Below are 23,954 nucleotides of genomic sequence, written 5' to 3'. Positions count from 1 at the left end.
GAAACTGGTCCAAACTTTAAAAAAGGCCATTATATAAAACAATGGAAATTCATAATATATTAGGAGCTGGTGGGCATGTGTGTTGTGTTCCTAGGTTTTGTTTCCCTTTTTGGCACAGATAGGCAGGGCGGTGCTTGATGGCATTCTGGCACACCTGCGGCGCATCGGACGTCATCAGTGAGAGCATTTATGGAGCTGTACGTCGGACGTCTGGTGGCGGAGTATTGTCGCTTCCACAAGTGGTAACGTGTTTTTGCAAAACAAGTCTTTAAATTCAAGCTACTGAGCTGTATGTTTAAACATCCGTCTCCCTGCCTGCTTTTCCTCTGCACCAGCCTGTCTCGCCGCCTGCTCGCCTGCCTGTTTCGTTTGGTATTGGCCTTCTCGGATCTGTGACTGAGATTTACCTCGCACCAGCCTGTGACCAGTGCCCATACCTGTATTTTCTGTGTTTCAAGTAAGCTCTCCAACTCTCCCGGTTCACCTAAGTTTAACTCTCGACTTTCGGTGCTATCCCTAACTCTGTTTGTCCCTCATCCTCAGGTCGCTCCGGTGCGCCACCTATCCTCCCGCATACCTTGGTTCTCTTTCATCCCCTCGGCTCCGTCTCCTCGCACTTTTACCCTGTCACTGTACATAGCCCTTGTAAATATTCCCCTATCACTGTAAATAAATCAACATCCACCGGAATCCCGAGCCCGTGTTTGTTTCTGCTACTAAATCCTCCCGTTAAAGTCACCTAACATAATAACATATCAAAATTAGAGTTTACTAAAAACATTGAAGCATCCGGAGATCACGTGAGGAATGCCAGCATAGTTTTTAGTTCTGCACACATTGTCACAGTTTATCACGTATGCTGTCACATAAATTAGTTATCTTGATGCCGATCCCACTATGGACACCTAGTTAACCAGAGACTAACGGAAAAGGGAGATTACTCAGTCTCCCTTAAAGAAGAAGTTTAAAGATTCCTCCGTCACTAAGGAAGACCTCAACGAGGCTATTGCTAACGGCGTAAAGCAAGAACTTCAACAAAGCAACAACAAAAGTCCCTCGATACAGTAATTGCCTCGGCAGTCAGAGAAGCTATGGATCTTTATTCCTGCTTTGTGCGACCTATGAACAGACCTTCAAAAGACCAATGAAGTGGTAAATAATATCAGCGGGGAAATCGAGAGGGTAGTGTTAAGGTAAAATATATATTCTTAGTGCTTATTTTCTGATTATATTGTTTAATGTAGTCCAGTATGGTGAAACAGGCCATCTTTCTTTCATAAAGTGGGTGAAAGGTCTTAGTTGGTTGTGCAAGACAGAAAACTGTTCAGAATGAGACGTTTTGTGCAGAACTGCAGGGTACAGGATGTAGACAGGAAGCGAAACTAGGCAGAGTGCACTTCTGTTAGAGGAAAAATGATTCTGTGTTTCTTTACCTTCTTTTAAATGTACAAAGATGCCCTCTGTCTGTGTTTAGATTAGTTTAGAAGTGTCTTTTAGACTTTCCCAGCAAGGACATATTGTTTCAGATTGTTTTATCTTTCCTAGCTCTCTGCTGACTAGACTAGCACCATATATGGAGTTGTTTTATTTTATCTGTTTATTATTTTCTTATCCTGTTCTCACTGTCTCTGTGATCTGTGCCTATAAAAAATGCCAAGCCACTGTCCATGGTGTGGGTTGTTCTCAGCAGCTCACCCGTGTACACGTTTAGCATAGAAAGTAACTTTGTCTCATTGTGTCTTTATTTCTCCTGGGTTTTTTGCAGGGTTTTCTCCCAACATTTCTTGGTCCTTTGATGCCGGAGCACCTCCATCGTGTCCCATCTCCGTGACCAGTCCACGTTGAATGACTGTCGACAGCTCACACACTAGGTGTGTGATAAAGGTCCAAGGGCATTACATTCAGGTCTTGGCCAACGTTTTAGAAAGCGACCCACGGCGGTGGGGCCCGATCGAGGTGGACCAGATCCGGCGACACAGATCAAGTAGATACAGACACTCTGACACAATCTTGCGTAAAAGCGTATTTTGAATTCAGGGAATTTAAAATAGCGGAAGTAGCTCGTCGACTGGTAGCTCCCCATTTTTGTGGGTTTAGAGCTCTGGGTAGCTCCCCAGCTGGGTCTAGACTGGGTCTAGAGAGTATTTTAAATTCAGGGAATTTAAAATAGAAAGTAGCTCGTCCGCAGAGGGACTGGTAGCTCCCCTTACGATAAGGGTTCAGATCGCGCGAACAGGTGTGAATGTGAATGTGTGTGTGTTGTTTTAATTAACGGAGCAAGCTGAATTTTCACGGACCAATAAGAGACTGAGCTGCTCCTACTGTGTTTTTCTTTTACTGCTGTTCACTGACGTACTGGTGATTTGAGAGAACGGTCGAGTTCCGTCTCGTAAAGTTCACACCGCTTTTGGAAGTAGTCCGAAAGTAGAAGGGCGTGTGAACAACCACTCTCATTCCTAATACCAGCGAAGGTGGATAGCAGCTGTATTGTCAATTTACTATAAATAAAATAAGTAAATAAATAAGAAAAATACGCTAAATAACAAATAATAAAAAATGGGATGTGGAACCTCAAAACCTGTTGCCAGTAATAGACAGTATACACCAAAACTCATTAATGATGAACAGTGGATAGAAAATAAATGTCCAGGTGCAGGGAAAATCAGCGCAAGGAGATGGCGTAATCCTAAAAAGACGTCATGTCCTGTGTGGGAGGGTATATGCAGCCCCACAGCTTTAAAGCAGCTCAAAGACAGCTTATTAAAAGAAATAAGAGAAACCACAAATTTAAGACAGAAAGGAAAACGCACAGATGAATTAAAGTTCCTAGATGCATGGAAAAAAGAGCAACAGAGACGTGCTGAGAATAAAGAAAAGAGACAGAATAGAAAACAAAAGCAAAGCTGTGAGGCGCCTGAAGCGACGAGTGCAGCTCCTCCCCCCTATGTTACTGCCCCTGCATCAACTCCCCAGCACACAGAGAATGATGCAGCTGTGAATAACCCGTATGGTCCAGTGCAGGCAGATTTAGCTAAGATGTCACTAACACATGAACCCAAAGCAGATATAGGGGAAGATCATATAGGCAGGGACATATGGCCTGACCCCCCAAGCCCCCCAGGAGTATTTCCATTAATAAGCGCACCAAACCCCAGATATGGTCAGCCGACTGGACCTATGGGGCATAGAGATACCCAGCCCACAATTCTTGTGTTTAGACCATGGTCACATGAGGATCGAAGAAACGTTCTTAAAGATGTCCCGCCTCTGAATGAGGGATTTGACACATGGAAGAGAGCAGTTGAAGCCATTAGGACTCAGTGGTATTTAAACGGTCATGAAATGTACCAGGTACTTCAAGATCTTTTAGGTTTGAAGTTCGGCTCAGTGAAAGGCTCTTTCACTGGGGGTGCAATTAATAACCCTTTAGACTCTTTAGTAATCGGTAACGGGCCACAACCTCTGCGTGCAGGTGACCCTGACCTAGAGGGCCAACTGCATAACTTCTACAAACGTGTGAAGCTACAACTAGCCCCCAAGCCTAATTACAATAAAATAGGAGAGGTGAAACAGAAAGAAAATGAAACTGCATCAGACTTTCTAGACCGCCTGCGCCCAGTCTTCAGGCAGCATTCAGGGTTAGACTATGCTGATGGCGATGCAACGCCATTCCAGCAACAGTTAAAAAATGCATTTCTAAACGGCCTACTCCCACCAATCAGAGCACATGTAGAGAAACATTGGGTCACAATGAACACTGGCAACCTGCCAGACGCCCTGTTGCACGCTGAACACGCCACAAAAGTGCACAAACACAAAAATAAGACTAACGTCTTCACCATAGATTCAGAGACAGGTTTCCTTGCATTTGCAGGAGGCTATCAAAGACAGAGAGGGAAGCAAGGTAACCGACATCAAGGCCACAAACAATCACACAGAGACAGCAGATATAACAGAGACAATGCCTGCTTCAACTGCGGAAGAGAAGGTCACTTTGCACGAGATTGCAGGAGTAAGCCACACAGAAAAAATAGCAGCAGACAGGATGTCAGGCAAAACAGTGGCGAATCTATGGACAACAGTGATATGTGACTAGACAGCACACAAGAAGTGAACATTGATGAGGGAGGAGAAGTTTTTAATATAGAGCAATTGCTATTAGGGTCAGAACACAAGCCAACGCTGCTAATTCATGTGAACGGGCAGCCAATCAAAATGCTATGCGACACAGGAGCATGCAAAACAGTTTTGAGGCAGCCACCTAAGAACTTACAGCTTTCAAAGGACAAATTAGTTGTAAAGTCAGCCACAGGCCACACCACTGTACAACAACTAACTGCCCCTTTAGAACTAGTACATACAGAAAGTGACCGCAGGTGCTTCATTAAATGCATATATGACCCGTCGTGTCCAGTAAATCTGCTAGGTAGAGACACTCTGACAAAACTTAAGATAGGTGTGATACCGGAAGAGAATGGCATGACTGCTGAGTGCATGCTAAATGACAACACACCAGAGCCACAGTACACAGTAGCCGCGTGTGTCTCTCTCAAGGCCACGGTGTTCCACATTACTACTGGACTCTCGCGTTGCCAGAGCTAAAAGCACTACACGATGTGGCCCGTCAACATACACTCGCCACATCCACTTTCCAGAAACCAACCGAGTATCACAACATGTTGAGATTTAAACAAACTCCAGGCCCAGATCCACCTTATGATCAGCAAGTGTGGAAGCTAGGAAAACAGAGTTTGACCTTACAGCACCTGTATATCACAAAGTCTGGAAATGCAGTGTGCTCTGTAATTCAGTCAGCAGAAGTGAGAGCTTTGAACCGCATGGCTAAGCCACATGTGTCTGTAGCGCATAACAATCACTCAGACTGGAAGGATTTAGGAAATGTGTTAGCCAGGGTTGAAGCAGACACTTATGAAAAAACGGAGGACACTCATGAAGGCTGGCTGCAAGGCCGTCGGACGGGTTGTCTCTGGTACACACTGGGTTGGTCGCTCGCAGTCAGACCTGCAGTGCATCTAGCCGATGTTGCTGCAACACACGCCCAACTAACTGAATGACACCAGGCAGCACTAGCTCAGCTGCCTAAAACTCTCTGGTCTATAGGCCCTGCTGATGTAGGCCTTATAAAAAATGCAGATGAAGTAAGAGTAAAACCTCTCTCAAAACACAGACCGGTGATACCTCAATACCCACTCACTATAGAGGCAAGACATGGCATCCGCCCAGTGATAGCGGACATGGAGAAGGCAGGAATTCTAATAAAAACAAAGACAGCCACCTGTAACACTCCTATCTTTCCTGTTAAAAAAGCTACCACGGGTACATACCGTCTAGTACATGACCTGAGAGCTATAAACGAAGTGACTAAACAGATTCCACCTGTGGTTGCGAATCCACAAACTATTTTAAATCAGGTCACACCAAAAGAACAGTGGTTCTCAGTGATCGACCTCTGAAACGCTTTCTTCTCAGTACCACTACATCCAGACTCACAGCCATTGTTTGGCTTCACTTTTGAGAGTCAGAGGTACACATACACTCGTTTGCCACAGGGTTTTCAGAATAGTCCAACTCTCTACGCAGAGGCGCTGAAGAAGTCAATGTCTAACTGTAAACTCCCACAGTTGGGTCAGTACTTGCTGTATGTAGATGACATTTTAATAACCGGCCATTCACAGCAGGCGTGTAAAGATAACACACTCGCTGTGTTACAGCCAGTGTTGGGACTAACGCGTTATTAAGTAACACGTTACAGTAACTACGTTATTATTGTGGTAACGAGCACAGTAACTAGTTATTATGCCAAAATCAGGAACGCGTTAGTCGTTACTGGGATTTAGATAGGGTCGTTACTCGTTACTTCGTGGGGTGGCTATCGCGGAGCTTCCACAGATTCAGTAACATTAGCAAGTGGTGGAGGCCAGCAGGTGGATGAAGGAAAGGGGACGCAGAAGGAAAAGAGACCCGAGGCAGCCGCCGGTCCAAGTGTGAACTGAACTTCAGGTAAGAAGTTATGACCTGCAGTCTCTCTGGGTCAGATATAAACCAAGTTTAGGTGGAGTTTATTTTCGCTATTCTGACTTTTTCCGTACTGCGTGCTAGCTAGCATGACGGAGTTTCTATACAGCTGGGTGGTGCTATGAAGTTAATGATGGTGAACTTTATTTTGTTCATAAGTTTAAGCTTGATCAGCTGTTGTTAGAATTTATTTAATATTAATTTCTAGTATCAGCTGGTGTTTGCTGGAGCCACAGCTGCAAAAAAGCTGCTGGTCATGATGTCGGTTTGGTTATCTGGTGAGAGGGAAACATGAAGATGAAACCAGGAGATGTCCTTACTGGATCATCAGAGCTGAACAGGTGATGGAGAAACAGGTTTACCTTTTAGGTGACATGAATGAGTTGAAGGGAAGTTATGAGACAAATTGAGTTGAGAGACAAATAACCCCAGGATCCTTTTTAGGTAGCTGACAGCTGGTAACTGTGCAGGTGCGGATCTAGCAAAGTGTTGCCAGGGGGGCAGGTAGGGCATTAACAGGGAAAGGGGGGCACAAGGAAATACTTTTCTTTCTTATTCTCATTTAAAATGTCTAGCTTTTAAAAAATAATTATCTGAATCTTACAACAAACGATTGATAGATTGATGCATATATACCATCAGAACAGTGTACATCACTCTCACAACAGCGTTTGTTTTCATTCAAAGGCTTTATGATTTTTCCTATAATGGTGGGCCAGTCTCTAGTCAAAATACCCGGGCCAATTTTCTGTCCCAGTCCAGCCCTGTATGCAGCTCATCTGCAGTCTGGTGTTGCCTACATCTTCCTATTCAGAAGGCAGAATTTCTGAGTTCTGAGTACAATCGAAAGCACCACGACTGCAGTTTTTGTGTTGGATGTAAAAGGCGCACATGACGCTGTGACGTAGGCTAGAATCATGGCAGCAGTCAATAACGGTCCAGGCGTGGGATTTCTCTCGTGGAAATATGCACATTATCTTTTCCTTTCTATTGGTAGGTGGCACAGTGCACTTGTGGCAAGTAAGCAAGCTAGAAGACTGGCAAAGTTATGGAAGCAACACATTAACAAGAGAATTCTGAGTAAAACCAAAGTTACTTTCCCTAGTAACTAGTTACTTTGAAAGTAACGAGTAACTTGAAGTAACTGAGTTACTTTTGAGAGAAGTAACTAGTAATGTAACTAAGTTACTATTTTAAAGTAACTTACCCAACACTGGTTACAGCACCTGGCTGAACAGGGTCACAAAGTCTCACAGCACAAGCTGCAGCTGCGGAGTCATAAGGTTATCTATCTCGGACACACACTCACAGGCCAGGGCAAAACACTGCTGGGAACCAGAAAGCTGGCAGTGCAAAACACACCCAAACCAACAACAAAACAGCAGATGATGAGCTTTTTAGGCTTGTGTAATTTCTGTAGAGCTTGGATCCCAGAGTATGCACTGACAGCTCAGCCACTGCAAGATATGATCTATGGCAGAAACCTTGCTTTACGAGATACGATAACGTGGACGGTAGAGGCAGACACAGCATTTACTAACTTAAAGGTGGCTTTACAAACAAACATAGTCCTGGCACTGCCTGATTATGACAAGCCTTTCTCCCTGTATGTTGATGGGGGGGCTGGCTACATGAAGGCAGTTCTGACACAGGCTTTTGGTGAGTAACAGCGACCTCTAGCATTCTACTCATGTAAGTTAGACGCTGTAGTTTCGGGACTGCCAACATGTGTGCAAGCCTGTGCAGCAGCCGCAGAAGCAGTGAAGAAGTCAGCAGACATTGTTTTAGGGCACAAACTAGTTGTCAAGGTTCCACATGCTGTCACATCTATACTGCTGCAAGCCAATCTCTCTTACCTAACTCATGCCAGACAGCTATCGTATGTAGGCATTTTACTATCACAGTCTCACATCACATTGGAAAAATGTGGCACACTGAACCCAGGGACTCTAGTGAGCACACCAGGTGATGGAGATCTGCACGCCTGCCACGCCGAATTAGACAAAGAGACCAAGCCCCGCCCAGATATCTATACTGAACCACAAGCTGGTTTTAGTGATGTTTTTGTGGATGGATCAGCCTCTAAAGACAACACAGGCCGAAATTGTGTGGGTTACGCAGTGACCAGAGACAGTAAGATAATAGAAGCAAAACCACTTTCTTCTTCATGTTCTGCACAGAGCGCTGAGCTGATAGCTGTGATACGCGCATGTCAGATGCACAAAGACAAGCGAATAAACATACATACAGACAGCCAGTATGTTTTCTCTGCTGTGCATCATTTTGCAAAAATTTGGCAAAACAGAGGAATGATTACATCAACCGGAAAACCGGTTCAGCATGCCAACCTGTTACAACACCTACTGACTGTAATACATTTACCACAACAACTCGCATTGTGTAAATGTGCAGCACACAAAACTGACGGCTCTTTCATTACTAGAGGCAACAACTTTGCTGACAGAGCAGCAAAACAGGCGGCACAAATGACAAACATTACATTGATGGCAGTGCACACACATCAGATTCCACTGGATGTGTTGAAAAATGAACAAAAAGCAGTGAGCACAGCCGAACAGACAAAATGGCTAAAACACGGTGCAGTTCTGACGAACGACTTAATGATGTGCTATGGCAAGCCAGTGTTGCCAAAATCTCTCCACAAAACAGCAGCATTAGTGACACATGGCTCAACGCATTTGTCAACGGGGGTAATGACTAGTATTGTCAACTCACATTTCTACACTGTAAATTTTGAAACCTCAGCAAAACAATTTGTCAGAACGTGCATGACGTGTCAAAAATATAATGCTCAGGGAAACCTAAGACCAAAAAGAGGCTGTTTTCCCACTCCACCTTATCCTTTTCACACAATTCATATGGATTTTATTGAGCTAAGCGAATGCCAAGGGTCGAAACACGCCCTAGTGGTTATAGATGTATTCTCAAAGTGGCCAGAAATCTACCCAGTGAAAAAGGCAGATGCAATTTCAGTAGCAAAATGTCTGTGCAATCACTTCATACCCACATATGGCATCCCAGCTTTGATACGATCAGACAACGGCACTCATTTTGTAAATGATGTCATCACCAAGGTCTCTGAAGCACTCGGTTTCAGCATAAAACACCATTGTGCGTATCACCCACAAAGTGCTGGCCTTGTAGAGAGAACTAACGGCACTATAAAACAAAGGCTCAGGAAGTGCATGGCAGAAACAGGAAGGCCGTGGCCTGAATGTTTGGGTTTAGTGAAAATGTGGATGCGCTTAACGCAGGGCTCCCAGAAACTAACTCCATTTGAAATCATTCATGGTAGGCCATTCCCACTGCCCATCACCAGTGAACCAATAGACAAATCAATCAGAGAAACCACATTAGCAGAATGGATGTCTAAGCTGTTGGAAAACAAAGAGATCATTGTACATAATCAACAACCTGATGATGTCTCTCCAGTGTCTTGCAGATTACAGCCCGGTGACTGGGTTCTGATCAAGGTGCTCCAAAGGAAAAACTGGAGCTCACCAAGGTGGGAGGGACCATACCAAGTTCTTCTCACTACACCTACCGCTTGCAAAATAGCGGAACGACCATCTTGGATCCATCAGAGCCACTGCAGGAGAGTAAATGAAGCCATCTAAACTCAGCCGACACAGGCTCGCCCAATTGTTGTGATCCTGCTCGGTGGAGGGATCAGCCTTTCTGGCCGAGAGTTCTACTCACAACAGGAGGGTGTGTTCTGCTGTCATGAGGTGTTGGCTGCTTATCACTGCAGCGGGCTTGACCATGGCCGGGCTCCTCATCTTTGTTTCCGTGAGGGACAACAAGTCACGCCATATGAAGAAAAGGCAGACACTGTATGACAAAGGAAAGCACACCAAGTTTCCCCATGGCTACGCCACTCATTTTTGGTGGCAGTTTATGAACACTACCGCTCACTTGAATAATAAAACTGACTGCTATGTATGTGCCCATATGCCCCTATCCTCGCAGACGTCAGGCCTATGGCCATACAGCATACCGGAAGATCGCAGTTGGTGCCTGTTGGGCCTGGCAACGCATCCAGGCTACGGTACTCTTTGGTCCAAGGCCAACTACAGCATCCCAGCAAACGCAACCTGGAGGTCATCGTCACTCCCGAATGTGAACTGTTCCGGACAGATCAACCTACTGACCTGGCCCCAAGTCTCAGACCCACTGCCTGATGTAATTCTACTAAACAAACTGAATGCAGCGCAACTGCCAGTATGTGTGATGAACAATGGATCGCGGGCAGTGGGGGAGCTGCCCGCTCACTTATGTAGATACATATACACTTTCTGCCCACCGAGGAATGAGAGGAAGTGTATGGCCTGTTCAACCAACACAACCTGTGCCAGAAACACGACGCTGATGAGCCTCAACTGTTGCTCCAACAACAGTTACCGGATGCCACTACAAACAAAGACTCAGTACCAGACAGGACGTGCACGGACGGCACCCAGCAGTAAAGGAACCAGAGTTTTGGCCGACTGGTACTTCCTATGTGGCAATAAGGCTTATCTGTCGCTCCCTGAGGGTTGGGGGGGTTTGTGCGCCCTGGTGCAGTTATCAGATCACGTCTTCTTCATGCAAAGTAGTGAACATCACCCCAGCAGCCAACGGAGACGTGAGGTGGGCATCGCCTCACTCAATTCTTTTGGAATTACAGTAGACACTGGAGTGCCGGGAGAGTTTCGCATCTGGGGAGGAGGAGTGAAATTCTTGCAGAGCTTGATCCCCGGCATTGGAGTAGCCGGGGTGCGGGAACATGTGGAGATCAACCGATATGCTCTGCTACGACACATCAACTTGACTAAGACCCTGGGCCCTGGACCCTTTTTACTGTATTTTCATTTGTTCTTTTATTCTTTTATTGTTTTATTCTTTTACCACATGATTTACATTTCTGCTATGCTAACATGCTAAAAAATTGCTAAACATACTTAATCAGTAACCTTTTCAGACAACTGTTGTACACATTTAAAATAAGTTAAAACAGGAGGGAATATGTTAGAGGAAAAATGATTCTATGTTTCTTTACCTTCTTTTAAATGTACAAAGATGCCCTCTGTCTGTGTTTAGATTAGTTTAGAAGTGTCTTTTAGACTTTCCCAGCAAGGACATATTGTTTCAGATTGTTTTATCTTTCCTAGCTCTCTGCTGACTAGACTAGCACCATATATGGAGTTGTTTTATTTTATCTGTTTATTATTTTCTTATCCTGTTCTCACTGTCTCTGTGATCTGTGCCTATAAAAAATGCCAAGCCACTGTGCATGGTGTGAGTTGTTCTCAGCAGCTCACCCGTGTACACGTTTAGCATAGAAAGTAACTTTGTCTCATTGTGTCTTTATTCCTCCTGGGTTTTTGCAGGGTTTTCTCCCAACAACTTCAGAGTTGTTTTGATGTGTGACGTATAACAGAACTATATCATACGCATCCGGCTTAATGCTTCAGATCTGCAGAGGGTTTAGCCTCATGCACATCCCTTTCCGGAAAATAATGATTGAATAAAATAATTATAAAGCTTTGAACACACTGAGTCGTGTTGTCTCTGTCCAGTAGAAGAATAAAAGAATCGGGTCGAATAGTAGCTACAATGACTACACTCAATCAAGACCGAGTGGATTCAGTGCAAGACGCCGCACATGAGGACAGATGATCGGTTATCGATCTGAAGAAACAACTTGACTTACTCACAACAAAGCTCACCGATTTTGAGGACAGGGGTCGCAGGAATAACATCAGGCTTGTTGGCTTACCAGCCAATGACGGAGGGTTCCGATACAGTTGGCTACATTAAGGCCAATCTCCCCAAGTGGATTCCGTCACTGGAGGGGCGCAATATCAACATTGAATACTAATACCGCGATACTTATTTCTATATTTGTATATTTTATTTTCTCATTTTATAAGATAATTTCACTCAATTGGAAGGGTGTAGGATATACTTACCCACTTAATTTTTGTTGACTATGTGTGCACATCTGACACTGTAGTTTTTGTGTTGGAGTGGAAGGACCGGTCACGAATCAATCAGAAGTTTATGTTCTAGTATCTGGCAGGAATATGGTGGCCTTATATTTTACTGCACATCAACGTTCCTCTCTTGCTATCTTCACATTGGGACCATTCTTGGACATTTGTCACACCGATGCTACCATTGATTATTCTGCCACTTAATGTTAATGGTCTTAACTCCGCCATTAAGCGGACATATGTCCTTGAGTACCTTTACCGCAAAAAGGCTGACATTGCTCTAATTCAAGAAACACATCTGAAACAAGGTGATGTGGCCCGTTTTCAAAACAAACATTACAAACTAAACTCCTCTGCCCCAAATAAAACCAAGGGTGTCTGTGTCTTCCTGAAGAGAAAATTCTACCTTACCACCACGTATAGCACGACTGATGAAAACAGCCCGCTGGCACTTGTAACTGGCAGTATTTTAAATCATAAACTGATATTCATATCTGTATACTGTCCAAATGAACCAAACAGATTTTTTACTTATATTGCCAACACACTATTAGAATACAATGATTATTCCATAGTGTTGGGTTCAGACTTCAATGCCATCGTTAACCCCATTTTTGATAAATCTCATCCAGATGCAGTAGTTAATCTCTCATCTTCTCTGTTGAATGCACTTATAATAGATCTTAACCTCATTGACCTTTGGTGATGCAGAATTTCGACATTAGGAATTATACATTCTTTTTTAATAGACAAAAGACATTCTCTAGGATAAACTAAATTTTTGTTAGCCCTTCCTTAATTTCAGGTAATAAATCTATTTCTATTAAACCAATCTTTATATCTGATCACTCAGCTTTGTTATGCTTTGTCAGCTTTGTCTGCCCAATACAAAGACTAGGGCCCCCAGGCGGCGCTTTAATACGTCCCTATTAACTAACTATACTTTTCTCGGCCTGCTTAAGCTCCAGCTGAAGGATTTCTTAGATATCAACGCTAATGAGGATATTGACCCACAAGCCTTATGGGAGACTACAAAATGTTTCATTCGTAGCTTTTCCATCTTATTCTCCTCCATGCTGGCAAAACCAAAACTTGCTTGGGTGTCCAATTTAGAAAACCAAATAGAATCTTTTCAGAATCTGCAAAAACTTAGCCGGTCAGACGATCAGTCTACGCTCCTAGCTTCACTAAAAGAAGAATATGGTGCAATAAACTTGTCCAAAGCAGAGTTTATCTTGCATAGAACTAGACAGAAGTACTATTTTGAATCAGAGCGTCCTAGTCGTTTGTTGGCACTTATGCTTCAAGAATGTGAAACAAGGGCACATAGTCCAGCTATGACAGCTGCAAATGGTAAAATGACGACAAATCCTCAGTCTATTAACACCATTTTCTCGTCATTTTTTGAAAATCTGTATAAATCAGATAGCTTTCTCAAACATCTGGAACTACCTCATATTCCACAAGCAGATCAGGATGAGCTATAGAGGCCCCATTAATTCTAGATGAGCTGCATAGAGCGCTGAAAGACCCTAATAAAGGTAAATCACCTGGACTGGATGGCCTTCCGCCAGAACTATTTCTAGAACTTTGGGATATAATAGGCTCAGTCATGCTTGGCTCATTTAATTTTGCAATCCGGAACACGTCCTTCCACAGAATTCCGGAAAACAGCACTTATTACCCTTCTCTTAAAAAAGGGAAAGGACCCTCTTGAGTGCTCTAGTTTCAGACCAATATCTCTGCTCACAACTGATCTCAAAGTATTCACAAAAACCCTCACATTGCGCTTGGAAAGAGTTATGAACGTTTTAGTCAATGCAGACCAGACAGGATTTATCTGAGGGCAGCTTGCATCTGATAACATAAGACGGCTGTTACATATCATAGATGCCGCTAACAGCTATCAAAATCCATGTGTAGTATTCTCACTTGATGCAGAAAATGCCTTTGATAGGCTAGAGTGGGATTATATGTGGATGGTGTTAAAACACTTTGGGTTTAAGCAGAAATTTGTTGCTATGATTAAGACACTATATCACTCATCCCTTGCTAGTGTCTTAACAGGGGGCCTGATTTCTCCCCCGTTCACATTGCAGAGGCAGGGTTGCCCTCTCTCTCCTCTCCTGTTCTCCCTCTCTCTAGAGCCCTTAGTGCAAGCCATTAGACTGTCCACAATTTCTCCCATCAGAATTGGTGGTCAAAATCATATCATATCTCTGTATGCAGATGATATTATTCTGTTTTTAGACAACTATAAGACATCCATCCATCCATTAATTAAAAACTTTGACCATTTCAGTTCTCTATCTGGCTACAAAATAAACTGGTCAAAATCTGCCTTGATGATTTTGAATGTTAAAGCTACAAAAATTTCCTTACCCGGGTGTGTTCAGATCAAAAGCACTTTTACTTATTTGGGTATTTCAATTCATAATAGTATTCCAAAGATAAACAAGGACAATTTTACTACTATGCTAAATAAGATCAAATCTGACTTTCAAAGATGGGACAATTTAAAAACTTCACTTCAGGGTAGAATCAACGCAGTAAAGATGAACATACTACCATGGCTTAATTTCCCCTTTTTTTATGTTGCCACTCTCTCCTCCTCCAACTTACTTTAAAGACATAAACTCTGCGGTGTCTAAATTTATTTAGAATGTCAAAAAGCTTAGGATACGTTTGTCAACATTGCAGAGTCCCAAATTGTTTGGTGGCCTGGCAGTACCAAACTTTGAGTTTTATTACTGGTCATTCCAAATCAGAGCGCTTAGTACGTGGGTCAAACCAGAGGCTACTACTGCATGGAAAATGATCGAATCTGCCAAGGCAGCACCGCATAGACTACAAGATCTCCTGTTTTCTAATATACCTGCCAAAACGCTCTGCAACCACAACAAATTTGGACTTGTTATTGCCAATTCTATACAGGTATGGAGGAAAATAGAATGACGGTTAGGTGCTGCAGTGAAATTTTTGTAAAGGTTCACCATACTGGCATAATATGAATTTACTATGTGGCAGCCAACCATTTGTTCAACCCTCTTGGTTTTCACTCAGGATATACCTTTTTGATGATCTATTCAATGCCCAAGGCCTTCGTTCATTTCAGGACTTAAGGACACGTTTTTCCTTCCTGCATCTTCTTACTTTGTGTATCTGCAGCTCAGATCAGCTTTAACAACATATGGTATCCCCTGGGACTCTCCTCTCCCTTCTCATCCCATGCTGGAATGGATCTTGCCTAACTCTGGCAGACCCTCTGTTTCCAAAATCTACAACAAATTAGCCGAACATGGTATAAAGCCCCTGCCCATTGAATCTATTTGGGTCAAGGAAATGGGAGAACTACAGGTTAATATAGACTGGGATACAGTGTGGTCTAATCTGAGTTTGACTTCTAGGAACCTGGCACATCAACTAATTCATTTCAAAACCATACACAGAACATACATTACACCCTATAAGAGACTCCAGATGAAACTACGGGCTACATATCACTGTCACATATGCAATGATTTGTCACCAGGCACATTCTTACACATGTTTTGAGACTGTCCAGTTATATCCAATTTTGGGGTCTTTATGAACTCTGTGTTATTTGAGGTGCTGGAAGTTTTTTATATTCCCAATCCTGGTCTTTGTCTCCTTAATGATACTTCTGAAATCTCCTTAAAACAAATAAAATGCAAAATGTTCACCGGGTTCACATCCCCAAACAGGACAATTACAAAGCAATTTAGTCTTGACGTTTGTATGGAATCATTCTGGATAAAATGTCTTATCCGTATCATTAATCTTGAACATACCACCGCAAAATTAAATAAAGCTCAATCCACAACTGTCGAAGCTTGGAAAATCTTCTCATCCAAAGTTATTCTTTCTTTCCTGTCCCCATGCCTTGTGACCAATGTTTGCTTTGCTACTGAAGTTTACAGTTGTATGTCTGTACATACATGTCTTATTTTCCATATCTTCACCCCCCAAGTACACACCCAGATACCTATTTTCCACTTTAAACCACCTGGAAGCTGCGGGAGCTCAGCAAATAAATCTCCTAACTTATTGACATCTTGCTGACTGCTAACAAAAACAACAATAATATCAGATAAGCTAAACAACATCTTAAAACCTGCTAAAGACATCCCAGCAATAGAACACCTAACATTTAACATTGGTTCAATACACAGAGCATATAACATACCAGACAAGGAAGAACCTTGTCTAATACCTCTGGTTACGTTAAAAGGTTTACACAAATAACTGTTTATTTTGAGTACACTTTCAATGTCTTTGTACAACACCATAATCTTGGCAATTAAATCCAGAGGTTACGGTGCTCAACTCTGTCAAAAGCCTTTTCTTGGTCCCGTACATCCCAATGAACTGGAGACCTCCAAAATATTTCTGACTAGTGACACATTACTAACAATAGACCTGCCTGGTGTCATGTATTTAATATATATATTCTTAGTGCCTATTGTCTGATTATATTGTTTTATGTGTGCCTTTATAAACCAGACCCAGATGAGACCAGAACTAGGTTAAGAGTGACAAATTGCCCTGGCAACAGACTTTAGAAAGAGGAAGTGCAAAGCTGCACCAGAAATTTGACACAAAGAAAAGAGGAACTGAGTAAACGGAGTGTGTGTGTGTGTGTGTGTGTGTGTGTGTGTGTGTGTGTGTGTGTGTGTGTGTGTGTGTGTGTGTGTGTGTGTGTGTGTGTGTGTAACGTGCTGCAAAAATATATAACGAGATTGGCTGCTGCTGCCTCAGACTTGAGCTGGCGTTTCTGTGTGTGCTCAGTCTCCATTTCCGGGAATGTAAAAATAAAGATCATTTTTTGAGTTAGACCACTTTGAGCTGTTTGTCTTTCTTCGCTGCCAAAAGAATACAAAGTACCAAACGCAATAGGTTTGTGCTTGGTGGATACCTGATCCATCACCTTCTTCAGCCTGTTTACCAGCCCTTTTGACAGTATTTTATCATCAGTGCACAATAAAGAGACAGGCCTCCAGTTCTTAATATCTTGAAGATCACCTTTCTTTGGTCACAGTGTTAGAACTGCTCTCCTGCAGCTCTGAGGTAAAGATCCTTCAGCAAAGCTCTCTTCAAAAACCTCCAAGACATTGTAAGAATAGACTATTGTAGTATTTAGTTGTATTAACGATAGTAAAGCATTATATTCATTATTCATTAAGTAGGTCATAGGTCGAGCTGCTAAACATTCACACATAGTACATAGAACTGGGAGAATAGGTCAGAGGTGTATGTAAGAAGCAGAGACGACACAGCTGCCGTTAGTGGGATGAGGATTTGGTAAGCCAAAGCAAGGAGAACACTGTGTGCGGAGAAGTGGGCTGCAAGGGCACGAGATAGGGAGGCCGGAGATAGAGAGAGACCAGCAGGCCCCTAGATTGGAGAGACAAAGGTTGTTTATTTCTGTGTCATTCTATGCTGCTGGAATTGCCCCAGTGGATTTTGATGTTGGATGCTGTAAAAATCTCGAAGTAGTAATTGATTGTTTATTTAATTAAACAGGAATTGAATTGAATATAACACTTTTTTATGATGCATTATACTGCTGATTTATAAGAAATGCTGTTTGCAGAGAATCATGGCCTTATTTGTCTGATTAGAAAGAGCAAAGCATACTGCACAGGAAGCCAAGGTCATAACTTAGGCTCACTGAGAGAGAGAAAAAATGTGAATGCTTAGTTTGGAGGGGGGCTGAAGCTATAAGAATGTGAGAAACAGTCAGACACTTCAAGATTTTGCTGGACACCCTCCTGCGCAAACACAGTGATTTGCTTCTTCCCATCGCCTACTATTCTTCTAACTTTGACCCAGTGGCTGCAGGCCTTCCGTGCAGTCACCGCATGTGAAAAGGTTATGCTTGCCTCTAGAGGTCTGCGCGGGAATGTTTTTTTAGTCCCGCTCCCGCCCGCTCCCGCAAGGTTTTGTACCGCACCCGACCGCTCCCGCTGTATATTCAGTCTTTGTTCACCCGTTGCCCGCTTAGAATAATTTTCTACCCGACCCGACCGTTCCCGCTAAATTTAGATCTGGTTTCCAAAATCTCACATTTAAATGGGGTACCACCAAAAAATAGAGATAACAGATAAAACTGCAGGTTGTGCAATGATTGTATTTATTTTTCTTAAACAAGATGCATTTATCTGTCAACATGCAACATTTATCTTTTAACATGGAAAACGTGTTGCAAAAATAAAATAAATAAAAACGAATACAGCATTGTGGCCTACTTGTTATTTTTATGTAAAATACAAACGTAACATTTTTCTGTCAACACAGTAGGGAAAGTGTCGCGAAAAAAAAAAAAAGTCACTTAAAATTGTAAACAAAAGAACAAAATAGTTGGCCACTGCGAAATTAAATGGTTGTTTAAACTATCAGTTTAACGAAAAAATGTCCCAATGTCGAATTCAAGGTCTCTCCTACAAAAGAAAATATGCATATATAAATACAACAATAAACGACATCTCAAAATTATAAACTATTAATCAAATGAACGAAACTTACTTAAAAAATCCAAATTATTTTAAATTTCCATGCAGGAAAAGAATGTCACTGACTGATGAGGGTTTCAGTACTGAACGTCTCTCCTCCAAAATCCGACCACAAAGGCTGAATGCTCTCTCGGAAGGTGCACTCGTTGCCGGGATGCAGAGGACAAATCTTGCAAGGTTGCTCAGGGCAGGGAACTGGGAACTGTTGGAATTCCACCACTGCAAAATGTTTTGTTGACTTGATAATTCAAGTTTCATGGTCCTGTACTCCTGAATCTGAACATCTAGTGATTTTGATCCACATGATTCTTCCTCTTCCTCCCAATCTGAAAATTTATGAAGAACAGTAGGCCTTTTGGCAGGTGTTGGTTCAACATCCTCATCATGTGCATGATCAAACTTTAAATCTTCGATCATCTCCTTGACTCCCTGTATCACATTCTGTCGCCCTCTTTCATCTAACATTCTCAGACCTCGCAGATTTGGTGTCAGAAAGGTTGCTATTTTATAAAGCATGTGAACAGAATGGGATGAAGTGCTGTCTGCTGACAGTAATTCTTTCAGCCGTGTTACACAGACGGTTGCAATTTCAGAGAGCAGAGGGTCTTTTGTGGCTGATGTACAGTGCTCAATTAATCGCACAGACCACGGAAGAACAAGTGAGGCACTGGGAGCTGTGTTATCAGTTTCCAAGTCGTCAGTTGCCTCTTTGAAGGGTTTTAGGAATGATACTAGTAACTTAAGAGTACTGATGCTAATGCGTCCGATCTTGTCATAATTATTGCTCTCAGTCAGCACAGATGCAATGTCTTCGTACTGTTCCAAGACAGAATTTAACATGTCAAAGTTAGAGTTCCATCGTGTCTCTATGGATTGTTTCAGTGACTTTTTAAGCTTGCCCTGCTGTCCTGAGTGTTTGAAATATGTAACCAACTTTTTAACATCAGTCAGAAGGCTAGCGATCTCTGGAGACTTTTCGATTATGGCAGTACCAAACGCACTGGAGAGAGTCACGTTTAGTATGTGCGCTGTGCAGTTTAGCCTCGTGTATTCTCATAAGGCACTGATCATGTTGGCTCCACGATCTGTGACAAAAATAATCTTTTTGCCCATGTCTGTCGCATCAATGCCAAACACTCTGAGATTCTGCAGCAGGTGCCTTCGAATGTTTTCACCTGTCTTTGAGGTGCTTGGGTCAAAAGGGGCAGCAAAAAGCACTCTTGAATGTAGCTCAGATTGCTCATTAACGTAATGGATGGTTGCAGACAAAAAGGACGTTTTTCGATATGTTTCTGTCCATATGTCTGCTGTAACAGTGCATTCAAACTTCGATATTGTTGCAGTGATTTCCTCCACAACATGTTTACGTAGACTCTGAGCCCTCATTTCAACATTTCTTGACACCGTTGTGGGGTGTGGTAGTATCTCACAGACATCGAATTTTCCTATTCTTGGTGCTGTGTCGACCAAATGTTGGGCCAGCTGTGTGAAGCCTTTTCCAGAGATGGTATCATACGGTCGAATGTCTTGGCAAACAAACTGAACACATTTGTCTCTGGTTTCTTTTTTAAACTTCTCTGGCACCAGCAAAGATTTAGTAAATGCCAGTTTTGTTTGCCCCTTTGTGATGGGACATGAGTGCCGCCTTAAACCTGAGGTTCCAGTCTTGTGACTGCAAAAGGGTAAAACTTTGAGGCATTTATCACATTGTACAAAGGGTAATTTTTTTCCATTTGCGTCTATGACGCATGAAAAAGACTCCCATACATCAGACTTGCCTGATGTGGGTTTCCTTAAAGTAAACTGACCGTTGTCTAATCCCAGCTGAACGTCCTTCAAGGAAATTGCATCTTCAGTTTGCTCTGCCATGTTGGTAAAGCGCGCTCTGATGCAGGTGATGCGCGCACAGAGTCACAGACTGTGCAAGTAAAATGCACGTGCAAAAAGCACTGATCCATGCGCTCAGTGCGTGTAACAGGCGTGAGCACTGGCTGTACCAGTGCTCAATTAGAATGAGGAAATCACAGATATGCTGTTCCGAAAAAATGTCGGGCACGCTATATTTTCAGACCGCCCGCTCCCGTTCAAATTACACCAGAGTTACCGACCGCTACCGCATTTTATTTGGAAATTTATTCCCGCGCCGCAAGAAATCTGGTCGGGTCCCGCGGCTCCCGCGGGACAGCCACGGGAATGCAGGCCTCTACTTGCCTCCTGCGACATTGTTGAGTATTCCCCTTTGACCGTGCAGGTACCCCACACAGTTTCTGTTATTTTGCTAGCGCTAAGAACCTCACACTTGTCTAAGGCTTGCTGGCTCAGGTATTCTTCTATGTTGCTTGATATGCCTAACATCACATTGAAGAGCTGCACAACACTGAACCCTGCCACTCTCCTTCCTACACAAGCGGGTGGTGAGCCACACGGCTGCATTGCTGTGTTGGCCGAAACCTGCACACCTCGCGTTGACTTACTATATGCTCCTCTTGGCAATTCAGAAATGGTGTTGTATGTGGATAGCTCCTCCTCACGTGATTCAGGAGGAACCAATTGGGTGGGTTTTGCTATGTGTTCTGATCATGACATTCTTGTGTCAGGCTCGCTGCCCAAGCATTTCTCTGCACAGACTGTGCAACTTGTGGCATTGACAGAAGCCTGTAAACTTGCTGAGGGTCATTCTATCACTATCTACACTGATTCTCGCTATGCGTTTGGTGTGGTGCATGACTGTCTTTTCAGCTTGTTTTAGCTTCATTGCCCACTCCTGACCTTACTGACCTTTCTGCAGTGCAGTCTTTTGCCTCTCAGGCAGAGAAAGATCTCTGGTGTAGATTTGGCTGCACACTGATGCTATCTGTTTGGCATTTTTCTGACAGCCACCCATGCCTGCCTAAGCATTTTTTCCCTTGGTTTCTTAAGTGGGCACACGGGTTGGACCATGTATCCAAAGGGGGGATGCTACAGGCAGTAACAAAGCTGTGGTTCACAAAAGGTTTTTCTGCAGCAGCTGGACACTTTTTTTGTATAAAGTGTCTCATTTGCATGACCAATAATGTGGGACGTACAGCTCATGTAGACATCCATGTAGACATGGATTTTATTGAACTAACACCATCAGAGGGAAAGAAGTATTGTTTAGTGGTGGTGGACATGTTTTCCAAGTTTAGGTTTAGGTTGCGAACACATTGTGCATATCACCCACAATACGGAGGTGCCGTGGAAAGAGTGAATGGCTCTTTGAAAACAAAATTGGCAAAGTGCTGTGAAGAAACTGGACTTTCATGGCCAAAAGCACTCCCCCTTGTGTTAATGCACATACGCATGCGGGCCAGACCTCCAACACATCTCAGCCCATATGAGGTGTTGTATGGGTGCCCTGCTATAGTGGGGGCAGAGCCTCCAAAGTGGTGAGCCATGTCCACAGAACTGTGTGACAGTGAAATGATTGTGTATTGTCAAAATCTCTCTAAGACTCTCTCGCAGATACACCAAAACATGAAGACAGCCATGCCTAAACCAGCAGAAGGACGATTGCACCCGTTTAAGCCAGGCGACTGGATGCTGGTGAAAGATTTCAAGAGAAAGCACTGGAAGGCAAGGTGGTGGCTCAGTCCATTCCCAGTTCTGCTGACCATGCAGACAGCGGTAAAGGTTGGGGAACAAGTTACCTGGATCCACGCCAGTCACTGTAAGCTGTTTCCAGAGGAATCGCCTTGGGAGGCGGGAAAGCGACCAGGTGAAACATACGGGGCAGAATGATCCCCGCACCTCATCCAGGCAGTACGCAGTCCAGCCTCTAATTGCAACAATGCGTCATACTGAGAAGCAGCTCATCATTGGAGTGGCCCTGCTGCTCTTCACTGGGCTGATGATTGCCCTGTTGTGGAGCCTCTGGGGTGATCCGCAGCTGGAGGCGACTTCTCAACCCAGACAAGCGCAAGCGGCAGGAAACGGCGGACCTCATACCAAAGTGGTGGTCACCGCAGCAAAAGAACAATTGACAGTTGCAGAGTTTGATTTGTGTGATGTAATAGGATATTATGGTAGCGCCAATGTGTTTGGCGAGGCCACAATGTGTATATGTGTAATACCGGGCATATACCGCAGCATAGGATTAGCAATTCTGATTACTGGTTTCCGACCTGGTATCGGGTTCTTTGGAGCATGGGACCAGGTGGTTGGACAGCGACCCCCAGGGTAGGTAGTTTCAATGCACGGGTGTAGATGTATTTCTCACTGACTAGGGCTGAGGTGGGAGGAGACGCAGCCATAGGAAAGGTGAAACCATTGATTTTAACAATAAAAAACACAACAAAACTTTGTTTTGACATAAGTTGTGAAAGCAGCGGATGGACTTATTTCAACTTGGCAGTAGATGTCAGCGGTGCAGATCCACTGGGGTTGTTCAGTGTGAAATTTGGGATGGCCACACCAAATGCAAAGGTAACCAAGAATGCAGCCTCAGCACATGCACCTGTGGAGCTGTCAGGACATCAGTTAGTAACTTATTTAAACATAACTGGACCTGAAGACGTGGTGCAAAAAGAGACAGGTTATGTATAGCTAAGAATGTTGGATTGGATAACTTACATAGCTGGAGGGCATTATACAGCAGTTGTTTTTTTTGCTCTCAATTTTGACAGCCCTATTAAAGATTAAGAATAGTCTTTACATGCTCAAGATAGCTTTTCTTTAAATTATTTAATTCTCACTCACTTTTGCAACTTTGTACTTTTGTGTTACTCGCAGCAACAACTCCATCTCATTGTTAGTCCATTTAAAAAACTTTTCCTTGATCTTTTGCCGCGATGTTTCAATGAGCCGGAAAATAAATAAATGGCTGACAGAAATGGGGCAGGTCAAATCTTCGTACGCTTCACGCATGTGCAGTACTGGAACGTAAGTGTGTCAATGTGGACACACAACTCTGTGAAAACAACTGAAAACGATAGTGTGTATGCGGAGCGTTTTCAGACGAAAATCTATCCGGGCTATCAATCAATCAATCAATCAATCAATCAATCAATCAATCTTTATTTATAAATCACTTTTCATACAGAAAAAATGTAGCACAAAGTGCTTTACATAGTTAAAAGCAGCCCACCCCACCCTCCAACTCACTCCCCACACTCTCAATACACATATATCCCCCCACCCCCACCCACACACACATACACACACGCGCACACTTAAAGAGTAAAAATTGGGCTGGGCTCGCATGAGCCAAGTGAGGAAACACTATAACAGGGAGCCGTCTGCACCGGGAGCCGGTCACAGACCGCAGCCTCCAGGCTGGGCACACAGCAGGAGGGAGGCTAGTGTGGACGTAGTCTCAGTACCCTCTTCCCAGTAGTTAAGAAGGGTGTTACTTCCCCTGTGTTTTCTCCTA

At 43.4% G+C, this 23,954-nt stretch overlaps 1 pseudogene; it reads right to left on the bottom strand.

Annotated features, from left to right (window-relative positions):
• The window catches only part of LOC146674412 (scavenger receptor cysteine-rich domain-containing group B protein-like), a 33,344-nt pseudogene extending 32,706 nt beyond the window's left edge, over positions 1 to 638 (bottom strand).
• Between the last annotated feature and the right edge of the window lie 23,316 nt (positions 639 to 23,954).

The sequence above is a fragment of the Rhamphochromis longiceps genome, linkage group LG3 (assembly GCF_057381845.1).
Source record: "Rhamphochromis longiceps isolate RC_006_pf linkage group LG3, R_longiceps_female_GT1.1, whole genome shotgun sequence".
Classification (NCBI taxonomy): Eukaryota; Metazoa; Chordata; class Actinopteri; order Cichliformes; family Cichlidae; genus Rhamphochromis; species Rhamphochromis longiceps.
Note: the sequence above shows the minus strand (reverse complement) of the source record. Positions and strands in the feature narration are given on the sequence as shown.